Raw genomic sequence first — 24,163 nt, forward strand, 5'->3', positions numbered from 1 at the left:
ACTACTAACTATTGAGTGATATCTTCTAACTACTATCTACTAACTAGTAAAAACTAACTACTAGTTACTAACTACTTACTAACTACTAACTACTAACTACAAACTATTAAGTACTTACTACTAACAGCTAACTACTAAGTACTAACTACTAACTACTAACTACTAACTACTAGTTACTAACTACTAACTACTAACTACTAGTTATAACTACTAACTACTCACTACTAGCTACTAACTACTAACCACTAACTACTAACTATTAACTACTAACTACTATCTATTTAGTACTAACTAATAACTACCAACTACTAAAGACTAACTTTTTAACTACTAACTACTAACTACTAACCACTAACTACTAACTACTAACTACTAACTACTAACTACTAACTACTAAATACTAACTTCTAACTATTAACTACTAACTACTAACTACTAACTACTAACTACTAACTACTATCTACTGACTAATAACTACTAACTACTAACTACTAAGAACTAACATTTAACTACTAAATACAAACCACTAACTACTAACTACTAACTACTAACTACTAGTTACTAACCATTAACTACTAACTACTAGTTACTAAGTACTAACTACTAACTACTAACTACTAACTACTAACTACTAACTACTAACTACTAACTACTAACTACTAACTACTAACTACTAACTACTAACTACTAACTATTAACTACCAACTACTGACTACTAACTACTAACTACTAACTACTAACTACTAACTACTAACTACTAACTACTAACTACTAACTACTAACTAACTACTAACTACTAACTTCTAACTATTAACTACTAACTACTAACTACTAACTACTAACTACTATCTACTGACTACTAACTACTAACTACTAACTACTAACTACTAAGAACTAACATTTAACTACTAAATACAAACTACTAACTACTAAATACTAACTACTAACTACTAGTTACTAACTACTAACTACTAACTACTAACTACTCACTACTAACTACTAACTACTAACTACTAACTACTAACTACTATCTATTTAGTACTAACTAATAACTACCAACTACTAAAGACTAACTTTTTAACTACTAAATACTAACTACTAACTACTAATTACTAACTTCTAACTACTAACTACTATCTACTGACTACTAACTACTAACTACTAACCCCTAAGAACTAACATTTAACTACTAAATACTAACTACTTACTACTAACTACTAACTACTAGTTACTAACTACTAACTACTAACTACTAGTTACCAGCTACTGACTACTAACTACTAACTACTAACTACTAACTACTAACTACTAACTAGCAACTACTAACTACTAACTACTAACTACTAACTACTAACTACTAACTTCTAACTATTAACTACTAACTACTAACTACTAACTACTAACTACTATCTACTGACTACTAACTACTAACTACTAACTACTAACTACTAAGAACTAACTTTTAACTACTAAATACAAACTACTAACTACTAACTACTAACTACTAACTACTAACTACTAGTTACTAACTACTAACTACTAACTACTAGTTACTAACTACTAACTACTCACTTTTAACTACTAACTACTAACTACTAACTACTAACTACTATCTATTTAGTACTAACTAATAACTACCAACTACTAAAGACTAACTTTTTAACTACTAAATACTAACTACTAACTACTAATTACTAACTTCTAACTACTAACTACTAACCAGTAACTACTATCTACTGACTACTAACTACTAACTACTAACCACTAAGAATTAACATTTAACTACTAAATACTAACTACTAACTACTAACTACTAACTACTAACTACTAACTACTAACTACTAGTTACTAACTACTAACTACTAACTACTAGTTACTAACTACTAACTACTATTTACCAACTACTAACTACTAACTTCTATCTATTTACTACTAACTAATAACTACCAACTACTAAAGACTAACTTTTTAACTACTAAATACTAACTACTAACTACTAATTACTAACTTCTAACTATTAACTACTAACTACTATCTACTAACTAATAACTACAAACTAATAACTACTAACTATTGAGTACTATCTGCCAACTACTATCTACTAACTAGTAAAAACTAACTACTAGTTACTAACTACTTACTAACTACTAACTACTAACTACAAACTATTAAGTACTCACTACTAACTTCTAACTACTAACTATTAACTACCATCTAATGACTACTAACTACTAACTACTAACTGCTAACTACTAACTACTAACTACTAACTATTAACTACTAACTACTAACTACTAACAGCTAACTACTAAGTACTAACTACTAACTACTAACTACTAACTACTAACTACTATCTTCTAACTACTAACTATTAACTACCAACTAATGACTACTAACTACTAACTACTAACTACTAACTACTAACTATTAACTACTAACTACTAACTACTAACTACTATCTACTAACTACTAACTACTAACTACTAACTACTATCTACTGACTACTAACTACTAACTACTAACTACTAAGAACTAACTTCTAACTATTAACTACTAACTACTAAATACTATCTACTGACTACTAACTACTAACTACCAACTACTAAGAACTAACATTTAACTACTAAATACTAACTACTAACTACTAACTACTAACTACTAGTTACTAACTACTAACTACTAACTACTAGTTACTAACTACTAACTACTAACTACTAACTACTAACTACTAACTACTAACTACTAACTACTAACTACTAAAGACTAACTTTCTTAACTACTAAATACTAACTACTAACTACTAAGAACTAACTTCTAACTATTAACTACTAACTACTAAATACTATCTACTGACTACTAACTACTAACTACCAACTACTAAGAACTAACATTTAACTACTAAATACTAACTACTAACTACTAACTACTAGTTACTAACTACTAACTACTAACTACTAGTTACTAACTACTAACTACTAACTACTAACTACTAACTACTGACTACTAACTACTAACTACTAAAGACTAACTTTCTTAACTACTAAATACTAACTAATAACTACTAATTACTAACTTCTAACTATTAACTACTAACTACTATCTACTAAATAATAACTACATACTAATAACTACTAACTATTGAGTACTATCTTCTAACTACTATCTACTAACTAGTAAAAACTAACTACTAGTTACTAACTACTTACTACTAACTAGTAGTTAGTAGTTAGTAGTTAGTAGTTAGTAGTTAGTAGTTAGTAACTAGTAGTTAGTAGTTAGTAGTTAGTAACTAGTAGTTTGTAGTTAGTAGTTAGTAACTACTAACTACTAGTTACTAACTACTAACTACTAACTACTAGTTACTAACTACTAACTACTAACTACTAACTACTAACTACTAACTACTAACTACTAACTACTAACTACTAAAGACTAACTTTCTTAACTACTAAATACTAACTACTAACTACTAGTTACTAACTTCTAACTATTAACTACTAACTACTATCTACTAAATAATAACTACATACTAATTACTACGAACTATTGAGTACTATCTTCTAACTACTATCTACTAACTAGTAAAAACTAACTACTAGTTACTAACTACTTACTAACTACTAACTACTAACTACAAACTATTAAGTACTTACTACTAACAGCTAACTACTAAGTACTAACTACTAACTACTTACTATTAACTACTAACTACTAACTACTTACTATTAACTACCAACTACTGACTACTAACTACTAACTACTAACTACTAACTACTAACTATTAACTTCTTACTACTAACTACTAACTACTAACTACTAACTTCTAACTACTAACTACTAACTACTAACTACTAACTACTAGCTACTATCTACCAACTATTAAGAACTAACATTTAACTACTAAATACTAACTACTAACTACTAACTACTAACTACTAGTTACTAACTACTAACTACTATCTATTTACTACTAACTAATAACTACCAACTACTAAAGACTAACTTTTTAACTACTAAATACTAACTACTAATTACTAACTTCTAACTACTAACTACTAACTACTAACTACTAACTACTAACTACTAACTACTAACTACTAACTACTAACTACTAACTACTAACTACTAACTACTAACTACTAACTACTAACTACTAACTACTAACTACTAACTACTAACTACTAACTACTAACTAATAACTACTAACTACTAACTACTAACTACTAACTACTAACTGCTAACTACTAACTACTAACTACTAACTACTACCTACTAACTACTAACTACTAACTACTAACTACTATCTACTGACTACTAACTACTAATTACTAACTACTAAGAACTAACTTCTAACTACTAACTACTAACTACTAACTACTAACTACTATCTACTGACTACTAACTACTAACTACTAACTACTATCTACTGACTACTAACTACTAATTACTAACTACTAAGAACTAACTTCTAACTACTAACAACTAACTACTAACTACTAACTACTAACTACTAACTACTAACTACTAACTACTAATTACTACCTACTAACTACTACCTACTAACTACTAACTACTAACTACTAACTACTAACTACTAACTACTAACTACTAACTACTAACTACTAACTACTAACTACTAACTACTAACCACTAACTACTAACTACTAACTACTAACTACTAACTACTAACTACTAACTGCTAACTACTAACTACTAACTACTAACTACTACCTACTAACTACTAACTACTAACTACTAACTACTATCTACTGACTACTAACTACTAGATACTAACTTCTAAGAACTAACTTCTAACTACTAATTACTAACTACTAACTACTAACTACTATCTACTGACTACTAACTACTAACTACCAACTACTAAGAACTAACATTTAACTACTAAATACTAACTACTAACTACTAACTATTAACTACTAACTACTAGTTACTAACTACTAACTACTAACTACTAGTTAATAACTACTAACTACTAACTACTAACTACTAACTACTAACTACTAACTACTAACTACTGTCTATTTGCTACTAACTAATAACTACCAACTAATAAAGAATAACTTTTTAACTACTAAATACTAACTACTAACTACTAATTACTAACTTCTAACTATTAACTACTAACTACTATCTACTAACTAATAACTACAAACTAATAACTACTAACTATTGAGTACTATCTTCTAACTACTATCTACTAACTAGGAAAAACTAACTACTAGTTACTAACTACTTACTAACTACTAACTACTAACTACAAACTATTGAGTACTTACTACTAACAGCTAACTACTAAGTACTAACTACTAACTACTAACTACTAACTACTAACTACTAACTACTAACTGCTAACTACTAACTATTAACTACTAACAACTAACTACTAACTACTAACTACTAACTACTAACTACTATCTACTGACTACTAACTACTAACTACTAACTACTAAGAACTAACTTTTAACTACTAAATACTAACTACTAACTACTAACTACTAACCACTAACTACTAACTACTAACTACTAACTACTAACTACTAACTACTAACTACTAACTGCTAACTGCTAACTGCTAACTACTAACTACTAACTACTAACTACTGACTACTAACAACTAACTACTAACTACTAACTACTAACTACTAACTACTGACTACTAACTACTAACTACTAACTTCTAAGAACTAACTTCTAACTACTAACTACTAACTACTAACTACTAACTACTAACTACTATCTACTGACTACTAACTACTAACTACTAACTACTATGAACTAACTTTTAACTACTAAATACTAACTACTACCTACTAACTACTAACTACTAACTACTAACTACTAACTACTAACTACTAATTACTAACTACTAACTACTAACTACTAACTACTAACTACTAACTACTAACTGCTAACTACTATCTACTGACTACTAACTACTAACTACTAACTACTAACTTCTAAGAACTAACTTCTAACTACTAACTACTAACTACTAACTACTAACTACTAACTACTAACTGCTAACTACTAACTATTAACTACTAACAACTAACTACTAACTACTAACTACTAACTACTAACTACTATCTACTGACTACTAACTACTAACTACTAAGAACTAACTTTTAACTACTAAATACTAACTACTAACTACTAACTACTAACCACTAACTACTAACTACTAACTACTAACTACTAACTACTAACTACTAACTACTAACTGCTAACTGCTAACTACTAACTACTAACTACTAACTACTGACTACTAACAACTAACTACTAACTACTAACTACTAACTACTAACTACTGACTACTAACTACTAACTACTAACTTCTAAGAACTAACTTCTAACTACTAACTACTAACTACTAACTACTAACTACTATCTACTGACTACTAACTACTAACTACTAACTACTATGAACTAACTTTTAACTACTAAATACTCACTACTACCTACTAACTACTAACTACTAACTACTAACTACTAACTACTAACTACTAATTACTAACTACTAACTACTAACTACTAACTACTAACTACTAACTGCTAACTACTATCTACTGACTACTAACTACTAACTACTAACTACTAACTACTAACTACTAACTGCTAACTGCTAACTACTAACTACTAACTACTAACTACTAACTACAAACTACTAACTACTAACTACTAACTACTGACTACTAACTACTAACTACTAACTTCTAAGAACTAACTTCTAACTACTAACTACTAACTACTAACTACTAACTACTATCTACTGACTACTAACTACTAACTACTAACTACTATGAACTAACTTTTAACTACCAAATACTAACTACTACCTACTAACTACTAACTACTAACTACTAACTACTAACTACTAATTACTAACTACTAACTACTAACTACTAACTACTAACTACTAACTACTAACTGCTAACTACTATCTACTGACTACTAACTACTAACTACTAACTACTAACTACTAACTAGTAACTGCTAACTGCTAACTACTAACTACTAACTACTAACTACTAACTACAAACTACTAACTGCTAACTTATAACTATTAACTACTAACTACTGACTACTAACTACTAACTACTAGCTACTAACTACTAACTGCTAACTACTAACTACTAACTACTAACTATTATCTACTGACTACTAACTACTAACTACTAACTACTATGAACTAACTTTTAGCTACTAAATACTAACTACTACCTACTAACTACTAACTACTAACAACTAACTACTAACTACTAACTACTAATTACTAACTACTAACTACTAACTACTAACTACTAACTACTATCTACTGACTACTAACTACTAACTACTAACTACTATGAACTAACTTTTAACTACTAAATACTAACTACTACCTACTAAATACTAACTACTAACTACTAACTACTAACTACTAATTACTAACTACTAACTACTAACTACTAACTACTAACTACTGACGACTAACTTTTAACTACTAACTACTAACTACTATCTACTGACTACTAACTACTAACTACTAACTACTAAGAACTAACTTCTAACTACTAAATACTAACTACTACCTACTAACTACTAACTACTAACTACTAACTACTAACTACTAATTACTAACTACTAACTACTAACTACTAACTACTGACGACTAACTTTTAACTACTAACTACTAACTACTAACTACTATCTACTGACTACTAACTACTAACTACCAACTACTAAGAACTAACATTTAACTACTAAATACTAACTACTAACTACTAACTACTAACTACTAGTTACTAACTACTAACTACTAACTACTAGTTACTAACTACTAACTACTAACTACTAACTACTAACTACAAACTATTAAGTACTTACTACTAACAGCTAACTACTAAGTACTAACTACTAACTACTAACTACTAACTACTAACTACTAACTGCTAACTACTAACTACTAACTACTAACTACTAACTACTAACTACTAACTACTAACTGCTAACTAGTAACTATTAACTACTAACTACTAACTACTAACTACTAACTACTAACTACTAACTACTAACTACTAACTACTAACTACTAACTACTATCTACTGACTACTAACTACTAACTACTAACTACTAACTACTAAGAACTAACTTTTAACTACTAACAACTAATTACTAACTACTAACTACTAACTACTAACTACTAACTACTAACTACTAACTACTAACTACTAACTACTAACTACTAACTACTAACTGCTAACTACTAACTACTAACTACTAACTACTAACTACTGACTACTAACTACTAACTACTAACTACTAACTACTAACTACTAACTACTAACTACTATCTACTGACTACTAACTACTAACTACTAACTACTAAGAACTAACTTCTAACTACTAACTACTAACTACTAACTACTAACTACTAACTACTATCTACTGACTACTAACTACTGACTACCAACTACTAATAACTAACATTTAACTACTAAATACTAACTACTAACTACTAACTACTAGTTACTAACTACTAACTACTAACAACTAGTTACTAACTACTAACTACTAACTACTAACTACTAAATACTAACAACTAACTACTAACTACTAACTAATATCTATTTACTACTAACTAATAACTACCAACTACTAAAGACTAACTTTTTAACTACTAAATACTAACTACTAACTACTAATTACTATTTCTAACTATTAACTACTAACTACTATCTACTAACTACTAACTACTAACTACCAACTACTAACTACTAACTGCTAACTACTAACTATTAACTACTAACTACTAACTACTAACTACTAACTACTAACTACTAACTACTAACTACTAACTACTAAATACTAACTACCAACTACTAACTACTAACTACTAACTACTAACTACTATCTACTGACTACTAACTACTAACTACTAACTACTAACTACTAAGAACTAACTCTTAACTACTAACAACTAACTACTAACTACTAACTACTAACTACTAACTACTAACTACTAACTACTAACTACTAACTACTAACTACTAACTACTAACTACTCACTACTAACTACTAACTACTAACTACTAACTACTAACTACTAACTACTAACTGCTAACTACTAACTACTAACTACTAACTACTAACTACTGACTACTAACTACTAACTACTAACTACTAACTACTAACTATTAACTACTATCTACTGACTACTAACTACTAACTACTAACTACTAAGAACTAACTTCTAACTACTAACTACTAACTACTAACTACTAACTACTATCTACTGACTACTAACTACTGACTACCAACTACTAAGAACTAACATTTAACTACTAAATACTAACTACTAACTACTAACTACTAACTACTAGTTACTAACTACTAACTACTAACAACTAGTTACTAACTACTAACTACTAACTACTAACTACTGACTACTAAATACTAACTACTAACTACTAACTACTAACTATTATCTATTTACTACTAACTAATAACTACCAACTACTAAAGACTAACTTTTTAACTACTAAATACTAACTACTAACTACTAACTACTAACTACTAACTACTAACTACTAACTACTAACTACTAACTACCAGCTACTAACTACTAACTACTTACTACTATCTACTGACTACTAACTACTAACTACTAACTACTAACTACTAAATACTAAGAACTAACTTTTAACTACTAACAACTAACTACTAACTACTAACTACTAACTACTAACTACTAACTACTAACTACTAACTACTAACTACTAACTACTAACTACTAACTACTAACTACTAACTACTAACTACTAACTACTAACTGCTAACTACTAACTACTAACTACTAACTACTAACTACTGACTACTAACTACTAACTACTAACTACTAACTACTAACTACTAACTACTATCTACTGACTACTAACTACTAACTACTAACTACTAAGAACTAACTTCTAACTACTAACTACCAACTACTAACTACTAACTACTATCTACTGACTACTAACTACTGACTACCAACTACTAAGAACTAACATTTAACTACTAAATACTAACTACTAAATACTAACTACTAACTACTAGTTACTAACTACTAACTACTAACAACTAGTTACTAACTACTAACTACTAACTACTAACTACTAACTACTAAATACTAACTACTAACTACTAACTACTAACTAATATCTATTTACTACTAACTAATAACTACCGACTACTAAAGACGAACTTTTTAACTACTAAATACTAACTACTAACTACTAATTACTATTTCTAACTATTAACTACTAACTACTATCTACTAACTAAAAACTACAAACTAATAACTACTAACTGTTGAGTACTATCTTCTAACTACTATCTACTAAATAGTAAAAACTAACTACTAGTTACTAACTACTTACTAACTACTAACTACTAACTACAAACTATTGAGTACTTACTACTAACAGCTAACTACTAAGTACTAACTACTAACTGCTTACTACTAACTACTAACTACTAACTATTAACTATTAACTACCAACTACTGACTACTAACTACTAACTACTAACTACTAACTACTAACTACTAGCTACTAACTACTGACTACTAACTCCTAACTACTAACTACTAACTACCAACTACTAACTACTAACTACTAACTACTAACTACTAACTACTAACTACTAACTACTAACTACTAACTACTAACTACTAACTACTGACTACTAACTACTAACTACTAAATTCTAACTATAAACTACTATCTACTGACTACTAACTACTAACTACTAACTACTAAGAACTAACTTTTAACTACTAAATACTAACTACTAACTACTAACTACTAACTGCTACCTACTAACTACTAACTACTAACTAATAACTACTAACTAATAACTACTAACTATTGAGTACTATCTACTAACTGCTATCTACTAACTGGTAAAAACTAACTACTAGTTACTAACTGCTTACTAACTACTAACTATTAAATACTTATTACTAACAGCTAACTACTAAGTACTAACCACTAACTACTAACTACTAACTACTAACTACTAACTACTAACTATTAACTACCAACTACTGACAACTAACTACTAACTACTAACTACTAACTACAAACTACTAACCTCTAACTACAAACTACAAACTACTAACTACTAACTACTAACTACTAACTACTATCTAATTACTACTAACTGCTAACTGCTAACTATTGACAGCTAACTACTAAGTACTAACTACTAACTAGTAACTACTAACTGCTAAGTACCAACTACTAACTACTAACTAAAAAATACTAACTATTAACTACTTACTACTAACATCTAACTGCTAACTACTAACTACTAACTACTGAATACTAACTACTAACTACTAACTACTAACTACTATAATCTAACTACTAACTACTAACTACTAACTACTATCTACTGACTACTAACTACTAACTACTAACTACTAACTACTAACTACTAACTACTAACTACTAACTACTAACTACTAACTGATAACTACTAACTACTAACTACTAACTACTAACTACTGACTACTAACTACTAACTACTAACTACTATCTATTAACTACTAACTACTAACTGCTAACTACTAACTACTAACTACTAACTACTAACTACTAACTACTATCTACTGACTACTAACTACTAACTACTAACTACTAACTACTAAGAACTAACTTTTAAATACTAAATACTAACTACTAACTACTAACTACTAACTACTAACTACTAACTACTAACTACTAACTGATAACTACTAACTACTAACTACTAACTACTAACTACTGACTACTAACTACTAACTACTAACTACTAACTACTAACTACTAACTACTATCTGCTGACGACTAACTACTAACTACTAACTACTAAGAACTAACTTCTAACTACTAACTACTAACTACAAACTACTAACTACTATCTACTGACTACTAACTACTAACTACCAACTACTAAGAACTAACATTTAACTACTAAATACTAACTACTAACTACTAACTACTAACTACTAGTTACTAACTACTAACTACTAACAACTAGTTACTAACTACTAACTACTAACTACTAACTACTAACTACTAACTACTAACTACTAACTACTAACTACTAACTACTAACTACTAACTAATATCTATTTAATACTAACTAATAACTACCAACTACTAAAGACTAACTTTTTAACTACTAAATACTAACTACTAACTACTAATTACTATTTCTAACTATTAACTACTAACTAATATCTACTAACTAATAACTACAAACTAATAACTACTAACTATTGAGTACTATCTTCTAACTACCAACTACTAAATAGTAAAAACTAACTACTAGTTACTAACTACTTACTAACTACTATCTACTAACTACAAACTATTGAGTACTTACTACTAACAGCTAGCTACTAACTATTAACTATTAACTACCAACTACTGACTCCTAACTACTAACTACTAACTACTAACTCCTAACTACTAACTACTAACTACTAACTACTAACTACTAACTACTAACTTCTAACTACTAACTACTTACTACTAACTACTAACTACTAACTATTAACTATTAACTACCAACTACTGACTACTAACTACTAACTACTAACTATTAACTACTAACTACTAACTACTAACTACTAACTACTAACTACTAACTACTAACTACTAACTACTAACTACTAACTACTAACTACTAACTACTAGCTACTAACTACTGAATACTAACTCCTAACTACTAACTACTAACTACTAACTACTAAGAACTAACTTTTGACTACTAAATACTAAATACTAACTACTAACTACTAACTACTAACTACTAACTACTAACTACTAACTACTAACTACTAACTGATAACTACTAACTACTAACTACTAACTACTAACTAATAACTACTAACTAATAACTACTAACTATTGAGTACTATCTACTAACTGCTATCTACTAACTGGTAAAAACTAACTACTAGTTACTAACTGCTTACTAACTACTAACTATTAAATACTTATTACTAACAGCTAACTACTAAGTACTAACTACTAACTACTAACTACTAACTACTAACTACTAACTACTAACTAATAACTACTAACTAATAACTACTAACTATTGAGTACTATCTACTAACTGCTATCTACTAACTGGTAAAAACTAACTACTAGTTACTAACTGCTTACTAACTACTAACTATTAAATACTTATTACTAACAGCTAACTACTAAGTACTAACTACTAACTACTAACTACTAACTACTAACTACTAACTATTAACTACCAACTACTGACAACTAACTACTAACTACTAGCTACTAACTACAAACTACTAACCACTAACTACAAACTACAAACTACTAACTACTAACTACTAACTACTAACTACTAACTACTAACTACTATCTAATTACTACTAACTGCTAACTGCTAACTATTGACAGCTAACTACTAAGTACTAACTACTAACTAGTAACTACTAACTGCTAAGTACCAACTACTAACTACTAACTAAAAAATACTAACTATTAACTACTTACTACTAACATCTAACTGCTAACTACTAACTACTAACTACTGAATACTAACTACTAACTACTAACTACTAACTACTATAATCAAACTACTAACTACTAACTACTAACTACTAACTACTAACTACTATCTACTAACTACTAACTACTAACTGCTAACTACTAACTACTAACTACTAACTACTAACTACTAACTACTATCTACTGACTACTAACTACTAACTACTAACTACTAACTAATAAGAACTAACTTTTAAATACTAAATACTAACTACTAACTACTAACTACTAACTACTAACTACTAACTACTAACTACTAACTACTAACTGATAACTACTAACTACTAACTACTAACTACTAACTACTGACTACTAACTACTAACTACTAACTACTAACTACTAACTACTATCTGCTGACGACTAACTACTAACTACTAACTACTAAGAACTAACTTCTAACTACTAACTACTAACTACAAACTACTAACTACTATCTACTGACTACTAACTACTAACTACCAACTACTAAGAACTAACATTTAACTACTAAATACTAACTACTAACTACTAACTACTAGTTACTAACTACTAACTACTAACAACTAGTTACTAACTACTAACTACTATCTGCTGACGACTAACTACTAACTACTAACTACTAAGAACTAACTTCTAACTACTAACTACTAACTACAAACTACTAACTACTATCTACTGACTACTAACTACTAACTACCAACTACTAAGAACTAACATTTAACTACTAACTACTAACTACTAACTACTAACTACTAACTACTAACTAATATCTATTTAATACTAACTAATAACTACCAACTACTAAAGACTAACTTTTTAACTACTAAATACTAACTACTAACTACTAATTACTATTTCTAACTATTAACTACTAACTAATATCTACTAACTAATAACTACAAACTAATAACTACTAAATATTGAGTACTATCTTCTAACTACCAACTACTAAATAGTAAAAACTAACTACTAGTTACTAACTACTTACTAACTACTAACTACTAACTACAAACTATTGAGTACTTACTACTAACAGCTAACTACTAACTATTAACTATGAACTACCAACTACTGACTACTAACTACTAACTACTAACTACTAACTACTAACTACTAACTACTGACTACTAACTACTAACTACTTACTACTAACTACTAACTACTAACTATTAACTATTAACTACCAACTACTGACTACTAACTACTAACTACTAACTATTAACTACTAACTACTAACTACTAACTACTAACTACTAGCTACTAACTACTAACTACTAACTACTAACTACTAGCTACTAACTACTGACTACTAACTCCTAACTACTAACTACTAACTACTAACTACTAAGAACTAACTTTTAACTACTAAATACTAACTACTAACTACTAACTACTAACTACTAACTACTAACTACTAACTACTAACTACTAACTACTAACTACTAACTACTAACTGATAACTACTAACTACTAACTACTAACTACTAACTACTGACTACTAACTACTAACTACTAACTACTAACTACTAACTACTAACTACTATCTACTGACTACTAACTACTAACTACTAACTACTAAGAACTAACTTCTAACTACCAACTACTAACTACTAACTACTAACTACTATCTACTGACTACTAACTACTAACTACCAACTACTAAGAACTAACATTTAACTACTAAATACTAACTACTAACTACTAACTACTCGTTACTAACTACTAACTACTAACAACTAGTTACTAACTACTAACTACTAACTACTAACTACTAACTACTAACTACTAACTACTAACTACTAACTACTAACTAATATCTATTTAATACTAACTAATAACTACCAACTACTAAAGACTAACTTTTTAACTACTAAATACTAACTACTAACTACTAATTACTATTTCTAACTATTAACTACTAACTAATATCTACTAACTAGTAACTACAAACTAATAACTACTAACTATTGAGTACTATCTTCTAACTACCAACTACTAAATAGTAAAAACTAACTACTAGTTACTAACTACTTACTAACTACTAACTACTAACTACAAACTGTTGAGTACATACTACTAACAGCTAACTACTAACTATTAACTATTAACTACCAACTACTGACTACTAACTACTAACAACTAACTACTAACTACTAACTACTAACTACTAACTACTAACTACTAACTACTTACTACTAACTACTAAATACTAACTATTAACTATTAACTACCAACTACTGACTACTAACTACTATCTACTGACTACTAACTACTAACTACTAACTACTAACTACTAAGAACTAATTTTTAACTACTAACTACTAACTACTAACTACTAACTACTATCTACTGACTACTAACTACTAACTACCAACTACTAAGAACTAACATTTAACTACTAAATACTAGCTACTAACTACTAACTACTAACTACTAGTTACTAACTACTAACTACTAACAACTAGTTACTAACTACTAACTACTAACTAATAACTACTAACTACTAACTACTAACTACTAACTACTAACTACTAACTACTAACTACTAACTACTAACTACTAACTAATATCTATTTAATACTAACTAATAACTACCAACTACTAAAGACTAACTTTTTAACTACTAAATACTAACTACTAACTACTAATTACTATTTCTAACTGTTAACTACTAACTAATATCTACTAACTAATAACTACAAACTAATAACTACTAACTATTGAGTACTTTCTTCTAACTACCAACTACTAAATAGTAAAAACTAACTACTAGTTACTAACTACTTACTAACTACTAACTACTAACTACAAACTATTGAGTACTTACTACTAACAGCTAACTACTAACTATTAACTATTAACTACCAACTACTGACTACTAACTACTAACTACTAACTACTAACTACTAACTACTAACTACTAACTACTAACTACTAACTACTAACTACTAACTACTAACTACTAACTACTTACTACTAACTACTTACTACTAACTATTAACTATTAACTACCAACTACTGACTACTAACTACTAGCTACTAACTATTAACTACTAACTACTAACTACTAACTACTAACTACTAACTACTAACTACTAACTACTAACTACTAACTACTAGCTACTAACTACTGACTACTAACTCCTAACTACTAACTACTAACTACTAACTACTAACTACTAACTACTAACTACTAACTACAAACTACTAACTACTAACTACTAACTACTAACTGCTAACTACTAACTACTAACTACTAACTACTATCTACTGACTACTAACTACTAACTACTAAGAACTAACTTTTAACTACTAAATACTAACTACTAACTACTAACTACTAACTGCTACCTACTAACTACTAACTACTAACTAATAACTACTAACTAATAACTACTAACTATTGAGTACTATCTACTAACTGCTATCTACTAACTGGTAAAAACTAACTACTAGTTACTAACTGCTTACTAACTACTAACTATTAAATACTTATTACTAACAGCTAACTACTAAGTACTAACTACTAACTACTAACTACTAATTACTAACTACTAACTACTAACTATTAACTACCAACTACTGACTACTAACTACTAACTACTAACTACTAACTACAAACTACTAACCACTAACTACAAACTACAAACTACTAACTACTAACTACTAACTACTAACTACTAACTAATAACTACTAACTGCTAACTATTGACAGCTAACTACTAAGTACTAACTACTAACTAGTAACCACTAACTGCTAAGTACTAACCACTAACTACTAACTAAAAAATACTAACTATTAACTACTTACTACTAACAGCTAACTGCTAACTACTAACTACTAACTACTGAATACTATCTACTAACTACTAACTACTAACTACTAACTACTACTTCTAACTACTAACTACTAACTACTAACTACTAACTACTAACTACTAACTACTAACTACTAACAACTAACTGCTAACTACTAACTACTAACTACTAACTACTAACTACTAACTACTAACTACTAACTACTATCTACTGACTACTAACTACTAACTACTAACTACTAAGAACTAACTTTTAACTACTAAATACTAACTACTAACTACTAACTACTAACTGCTACCTACTAACTACTAACTACTAACTAATAACTACTAACTAATAACTACTAACTATTGAGTACTATCTACTAACTTTTATCTACTAACTGGTAAAAACTAACTACTAGTTACTAACTACTTACCAACTACTAACTATTAAATACTTACTACTAACAGCTAACTATTAAGTACTAACTACTAACTACTAACTACTAACTACTAACTACTAACTACTAACTACTAACTACTAACTACTAACTACTAACTACTAACTACTAACTATTAACTACCAACTACTGACTACTAACTACTAACTACTAACTACTAACTGCTAACTACTAACTACTAACTACTAAGAACTAACTTTTAACTACTAAATACTAACTACTAACTATTAACTACTAACTGCTACCTACCAACTACTAACTACTAACTAATAACTACTAACTAATAACTACTAACTATTGAGTACTATCTACTAACTTTTATCTACTAACTGGTAAAAACTAACTACCAGTTACTAACTACTTACCAACTACTAACTATTAAATACTTACTACTAACAGCTAACTATTAAGTACTAACTACTAACTACTAACTACTAACTACTAACTACTAACTACTAACTACTAACTACTAACTACTAACTACTAACTACTATCTACTGACTACTAACTACTAACTACTAACTACTAAGAACTAACTTTTAACTACTAAATACTAACTACTAACAACTAACTGCTGACTACTAACTACTAACTACTAACTAATAACTACTAACTAATAACTACTAATTATTGAGTACTATCTACTAACTGCTACCTACTAACTGGCAAAAACTAACTACTAACTACTAACTACTAACTACTAACTACTAACTATTAACTACCAACTACTGACTACTAACTACTAACTACTAACTACTAACTGCTAACTACTAACTACTAACTACTAACTGCTAACTACTAACTACTAACTACTAACTACTAACTACTAATTACTATCTACTGACTACTAACTACTAACTACTAACTACTAAGAACTAACTTTTAACTACTAAATACTAACTACTAACTGCTGACTACTAACTACTAACTACTAACTAATAACTACTAACTAATAACTACCAACTACTGACTACTAACTACTAACTACTAACTACTAACTGCTAACTACTAACTACTAACTACTAACTACTAACTACTAACTACTAACTACTAACTACTAACTACTAACTACTAACTACTAACTAGTAACTACTAACTACTAACTACTATCTACTGACTACTAACTACTAACAACTAACTACTAAGAACTAACTTTTAACTACTAAATACTAACTATTAACTACTACTACTAACTACTAACTACTAACTGCTACCTACTAGCTACTAACTACTAACTAATAACTACTAACCATTAACTACCAACTACTGACTACAAACTACTAACTGCTAACTACTAACTGCAGACTGCTAACCACTAACTACAATCTACAAACTACTAACTACTAACTACTAACTAATAACTACTAACTGCTAACTGCTAACTATTAACAGCTAACTACTAAGTACTAACTACTAACTAGTAACTACTAACTGCTAAGTACTAACTACTAACTACTAACTACTAACTACTAACTACTTAAAACTAACCAATAGTTACTAACTACTTGCAAACGATGAACTAATAACTACTAACTTTTAACAACTAACTACCAACTACTAACTACTAACTACTAACTACTAACTACTAACTACTAACTGCTAACTACTAACTACTAACTACTAACTACTAACTACTAACTACTAACTACTAACTACTGTCTACTGACTCCTAACTACTAACTACTAACTACTAAGAACTAACTTTTAACTACTAAATACTAACTATTAACTACTTACTACTAACAGCTAATTGCTAACTGCTAACTATTAACTACTGAATCCTAACTACTAACCACTAACTAATAACTACTAACTACTAACTACTAAATACTAACTACTAACTACTTAAAACTAACTAATAGTTACTAACTACTTACAAACGATTAACTAATAACTATTAACTTTTAACAACTAACTACTAACTACTAAATACTAACTACTAACTACTATCTACTAACTGCTACCTACTAACTGGCAAAAACTAACTACTAACTACTAACTACTAACTACTAACTACTAACTATTAACTACCAACTACTGACTACTAACTACTAACTACTAACTACTAACTGCTAACTACTAACTACTAACTACTAACTGCTAACTACTAACTACTAACTACTAACTACTAACTACTAATTACTATCTACTGACTACTAACTACTAACTACTAACTACTAAGAACTAACTTTTAACTACTAAATACTAACTACTAACTGCTGACTACTAACTACTAACTACTAACTAATAACTACTAACTAATAACTACCAACTACTGACTACTAACTACTAACTACTAACTACTAACTGCTAACTACTAACTACTAACTACTAACTACTAACTACTAACTACTAACTACTAACTACTAACTACTAACTACTAACTAGTAACTACTAACTACTAACTACTATCTACTGACTACTAACTACTAACAACTTACTAATAAGAACTAACTTTTAACTACTAAATACTAACTATTAACTACTACTACTAACTACTAACTACTAACTGCTACCTACTAGCTACTAACTACTAACTAATAACTACTAACCATTAACTACCAACTACTGACTACAAACTACTAACTGCTAACTACTAACTGCAGACTGCTAACCACTAACTACAATCTACAAACTACTAACTACTAACTACTAACTAATAACTACTAACTGCTAACTGCTAACTATTAACAGCTAACTACTAAGTACTAACTACTAACTAGTAACTACTAACTGCTAAGTACTAACTACTAACTACTAACTACTAACTACTAACTACTTAAAACTAACCAATAGTTACTAACTACTTGCAAACGATGAACTAATAACTACTAACTTTTAACAACTAACTACCAACTACTAACTACTAACTACTAACTACTAACTACTAACTACTAACTGCTAACTACTAACTACTAACTACTAACTACTAACTACTAACTACTAACTACTAACTACTATCTACTGACTCCTAACTACTAACTACTAACTACTAAGAACTAACTTTTAACTACTAAATACTAACTATTAACTACTTAATACTAACAGCTAATTGCTAACTGCTAACTATTAACTACTGAATACTAACTACTAACCACTAACTAATAACTACTAACTACTAACTACTAAATACTAACTACTAACTACTTAAAACTAACTAATAGTTACTAACTACTTACAAACGATTAACTAATAACTATTAACTTTTAACAACTAACTACTAACTACTAACTACTAACTACTAACTACTAACTACTAACTACTAACTACTAACTACTAACTGCTAACTACTAACTACTAACTACTAACTACTAACTACTAACTACTATCTACTGACTCCTAACTACTAACTACTAACTACTAAGAACTAACTTTTAACTACTAAATACTAACTACTAACTACTAACTACTAACTACTAACTGCTACCTACTAACTACTAACTACTAACTACTAACTAATAACTACTAACTAATAACTACTAACTATTGAGTACTATCTACTAACTGCTATCTACTAACTGGTAAAAACTAACTACTTACCAACTACTAACTATTAAATACTTACTACTAACAGCTAACTATAAAAAACTAACTACTAACTACTAACTACTAACTGCTAACTACTAACTACTAACTACTAACTACTAACTACTAACTACAAACTACAAACTACTAACCACTAACTACGAACTACAAACTACTAACTACTAACTACTAACTACTAACTACTAACTACTAACTACTAACTAATAACTACTAACTGCTAACTGCTAACTATTGACAGCTAACTACTAAGTACTAACTACTAACTAGTAACTACTAACTGCTAAGTACTAACTACTAACTACTAACTAAAAAATACTAACTATTAACTACTTACTACTAACAGCTAACTGCTAACTACTAACTACTAACTACTGAATACTAACTACTAACTACTAACTACTAACTACTAACTACTAACTTCTAACTACTAACTACTAACTACTAACTGCTAACTACTAACTACTAACTACTAACTACTAACTGCTAACTACTAACTACTAACTACTATCTACTAACTACTATCTACTGACTACTAACTACTAACTACTAACTACTAAGAACTAACTTTTAACTACTAAATACTAACTACTAACTACTAACTACTAACTGCTACCTACTAACTACTAACTACTAACTAATAACTACTAACTAATAACTACTAACTATTGAGTACTATCTACTAACTGCTATCTACTAACTGGTAAAAACTAACCACTTACCAACTACTAACTATTAAATACTTACTACTAACAGCTAACTATAAAAACCTAACTACTAACTACTAACTACTAACTACTAACTACTAACTACTAACTACTAACTACTAACTACTAACTATTAACTACCAACTACTGACTACTAACTACTAACAACTAACTACTAACTGCTAACTACTAACTACTAACTACTAACTGCTAACTACTAACTACTAACTACTAACTACTAACTACTAACTACTAACTACTAACTACTAACTACTAACTACTAACTACTAACTACTAACTACTAACTACTATCTACTGACTACTAACTACTAACTACTAACTACTAAGAACTAACTTTTAAATACTAAATACTAACTACTAACTACTAACTGCTGCCTACTAACTACCAGCTACTAACTAATAACTACTAACTAATAACTACTAACTATTGAGAACTATCTACTAACTGCTATCTACTAACTGGTAAAAACTAACTAGTTACTAGTTACTAACTACTTACCAACTACTAACTATTAAACACTTACTACAAACAGCTAACTATTAAGTACTAACTACTAACTACTAACTACTAACTACTAACTACTAACTACTAACTACTAACTATTAACTACCAACTACTGACTACTAACTACTAACTACTAACTACTAACTGCTAACTACTAACTACTAACTACTAACTACTAACTACTAACTACTAACTACTAACTACTAACTACTAATTACTAACTACTAACTACTCACTACTAACTAGTAACTACTAACTACTAACTACTATCTACTGACTACTAACTACTAACAACTAACTACTAAGAACTAACTTTTAACTACTAAATACTAACTACTAACTACTAACTACTAACTGCTACCTACTAACTACTAACTACTAACTAATAACTACTAACCATTAACTACCAACTACTGACTACTAACTACTAAGTACTAACTACTAACTGCAAACTACTAACCACTAACTACAATCTACAAACTACTAACTACTAACTACTAACTACTAACTAATAACTACTAACTGCTAGCTGCTAACTATTAACAGCTAACTACTAAGTACTAACTACTAACTAGTAGCTACTAACTGCTAAGTACTAACTACTAACTACTAACTAAAAAATACTAACTATTAACTACTTACTACTAACAGCTAACTGCTAACTACTAACTATTAACTACTGAATACTAACTACTAACCACTAACTACTAACTACTAACTACTAACTACTAACTACTAAGTACTAACTACTAACTGCAAACTACTAACCACTAACTACAATCTACAAACTACTAACTACTAACTACTTACAAACGATTAACTAATAACTACTAACTTTTAACAACTAACTACCAACTACTAACTACTAAATACTAACTACTAACTACTAACTGCTAACTACTAACTACTAACTACTAACTACTAACTACTAACTACTAACTACTATCTACTGACTCCTAACTACTAACTACTAACTACTAAGAGCTAACTTTTAACTACTAAATACTAACTACTAACTACTAACTACTAACTACTAACTGCTACCTACTAACTACTAACTACTAACTAATAACTACTAACTAATAACTACTAACTATTGAGTACTATCTACTAACTGCTATCTACTAACTGGTAAAAACTAACTACTAGTTACTAACTACTAACTATTAAATACTTACTACTAACAGCTAATACTAAGTACTAACTACTAACTACAAACTACTAACTACTAACTACTAACTACAAACTAATAAGTACTAACTACTAACTATTAACTACCAACTACTGACTACTAACTACTAACTACTAACTACTAACTACAAACTATTAACCACTAACTACAATCTACAAACTACTAACCACTAACTACGAACTACTAACTACTATCTAATAACTACTAACTGCTAACTGCTAACTATTAACAGCTAACTACTAACTACTAACTAAAAAATACTGATTATTAACTACTTACTACTAACAGCTAACTGCTAACTACTAACTACTAACCACTGAATACTAACTACTAACTACTAACT

The sequence above is a fragment of the Convolutriloba macropyga genome, chromosome 12, assembly GCF_964194025.1.
Source record: "Convolutriloba macropyga chromosome 12, txConMacr16.3, whole genome shotgun sequence".
Taxonomy (NCBI): domain Eukaryota; kingdom Metazoa; phylum Xenacoelomorpha; order Acoela; family Convolutidae; genus Convolutriloba; species Convolutriloba macropyga.